Source organism: Triticum dicoccoides, chromosome 5B, assembly GCF_002162155.2.
Source record: "Triticum dicoccoides isolate Atlit2015 ecotype Zavitan chromosome 5B, WEW_v2.0, whole genome shotgun sequence".
In the NCBI taxonomy this organism is placed as follows: Eukaryota; Viridiplantae; Streptophyta; class Magnoliopsida; order Poales; family Poaceae; genus Triticum; species Triticum dicoccoides.
In genome coordinates, this window is record NC_041389.1 from 259,257,486 (window position 1) to 259,259,971 (window position 2,486).

Here is a 2,486-nt window from a genome sequence, read left to right on the forward strand (position 1 = left end):
GAGATTCCTTACGGTTTTAAGTTAATTTTGAAAATTGTGTGGCGGACGACGAGTGGCAGCTGCTGTTTTTCGCGAAATTTTTACAAACCACTGCTCCGAATGATTCAAACAATACGCCATTGAAAAGGTATCTACGAGGCACAACTTTTTCATGTAGAACACTCTTTCTAATTCTTTACGGTTTAAGAGCAGTTTTAAATTTATCGAAATGCGGACACTCTGTTTTTCGCGACACCCAAATCGACGTGCGTACTTCATGCGACTGAAAACCGCACTGCATTGCACGAAATGCCGCACTGCATTAGACGGGCAAGAGAACTGCATGGTTCCCTTTTTGTGGGACGTAAATTTTTGAAGACGAGGAAGAAAACCGCACTGCTTTTAGACGGAAAAGCGCACTACATCAAAGAGTCAAGCGAACTTCATGATTTTCTTGTCGGGCGTAAATTTTCTCAGATGAGCTTTTGTGAGTTTTTGTCGTCATTTATTATGAAAGAACGCACTGCTTCGAACGGAAAACCGCACTGCATCAGAAAGTCAAGCGAACTTCATGATTTCTTTTCGTTTGACGTAAATTTTTTCGAACGAGTTTTTGTTTTCTTTTTTAAAACATTTTTTTATAAACGAGAGTGACCGCAGAGACGAGTGCAAATGAACCTCGACATACATGGAAGTCAACCACATTACTATTTTTTGTTTTGCTAAATTTTTTCACACTTCCACGCTTTGTGCAAGTGAACAACATCACTCCCAAAAGTGAACCTCATCCGAGGATCAAACGCACTGGAAGTGTTGATGTGGTCGACTGAATTTTGAGACACCCGAAACAAATTGCACTTCGTAGAGAGGGGTAATGAGCTGCTAGACAAATGGATTGAACTACCTTTTTCAATCGTCCCACAAACAAAACAAATTGCATCAGAAAAAGAAGTGAACCTCCCGTGGGGATTTTTTTACAAAGTGAACCACTAAGGGGCACACTGACATACAATTGAGGTCTGTTCGCAAGAAAAGTGATGTTTAAACGGAGTGCATGTGTGCACACCCCGCACTGCATAACCACTGAAAATGCACCGCCACGGAACCAAAATCGCACTACAATATCGATGCAATTATTTTCTCTCTCTTTTTTCACAAAGTGAACAATAGAGGGATTTACAACGAACTGCACCTATATTGTAAAAAAGAGCACAAACATTTTCACTGTAAAATTACATTAGACCGCTGAGGGTCGGCGGTGATGGGCCATGTGCCCTATGCACGGCGCTCACGGTCAATAGAAAGCACCACCTGGTCCATATACGCCGGCAAGAAGTGAGAGATGGAACTAGATGATGCGCACTACTTTTTCTAAAAAAAGATGATGCGCACTGCACTGGTGCACAAAACTAATTTTTTTTATCAGACCACGTAAGTGAGCTGCACACGGGGCGTCAACTGCACTGCACGGCCACGCGCATCGTACAATATCGCGTGCCCGCCAGGATTGGACCTCGCTCCTTGCGAAGGGAGTTTGCACTCCGGGGAGTTTGCACTCCGGGCGCAGGTAGTGGATGTCGGAGCTTGACATGGCAGAGAGAGGAAGCCGTCCTCGCCTCAGACGAAGCAGTAGGAAAAGGCCGGGCGTGGCCATCGCTAAGGATTTTCACAATGAAATGCAAAAAAAATTCAGTGAGCTGCAAAAATACTCAAAGGAGCTGCAAACAGGGGGGTGGGGGGAGGCGGATCCAACACTGAACGGCGACTGGTGATTTTGGCTACCGCAGTCGATGCAGTACACAAGCACTAGCACACAGGGAAGAACTCGTCGTGGTACGGCTTGGGGGAGGGGTACCAGATCGGTGCTGGCAGGGAGCGGGGCCGGATAGGAGAACTTTTCCTTCCTCCTCTATGCCCGTGGCCTTGACCGCTGGCGAGGCTAGATCCAGCGGGGAAGGCAAGGGTGCGGCGCCGGCGGTGGCGGTCTGGAGCACACCTTCATGGAGGTGGTGGCCGCGTGTGGCCGGCGGTGGCCCGGAGCCCCTCTGCCTCCCCTGGATGGATCTGGTGGTGGGGTGGTCCGAGTTCCACGCGAGGCACAACTCGCCATGGAAGGGGACGAGGGACCCTGGCAGCCGAGGTTGGTGGTGGCACGATGTGACCGCCGTGGATGCAACTCCGGTCTGGGAAGGGGAAGGCGGAGCATCAAGCGCACCAGACGGGACGTGGTGGCACCATGACCACAGGGAGGAGGAGGAGTTGGGCGCGGGAAGGTCGTTGCCTGGCGGCGGCGGAACTGGCGTGGGAGAAGCCGGATGGGGATGGGGCGGCGTCGACGGGGCAAGAAGCGGGTTGAGGGTGGGGCGGCGTCGGTATGGGAAGAAACCCAGTGGGGATCGGGCGGCGCACCCTGGAAGAGAAGAAGGTGGATCTGCGGGAGGGGAATCGTGGCAGAGGAGGAGGGAGGTGGGGATAGCGGCTCGGCGAAGCCTGTGGATGGCTGGATC

General features: G+C 51.0%; 1 long non-coding RNA gene across 1 annotated transcript; it reads right to left on the minus strand.

The window, feature by feature from the left end:
- Nucleotides 1-1,081: 1,081 nt before the first annotated feature.
- Nucleotides 1,082-2,480, minus strand: LOC119308298. The gene is made up of 2 exons (XR_005150027.1): nucleotides 1,733-2,480; nucleotides 1,082-1,635 (listed from the first exon to the last, which is right to left on the minus strand). It is a non-coding gene; the product is annotated as an uncharacterized LOC119308298 (long non-coding RNA).
- Nucleotides 2,481-2,486: the final 6 nt, after the last annotated feature.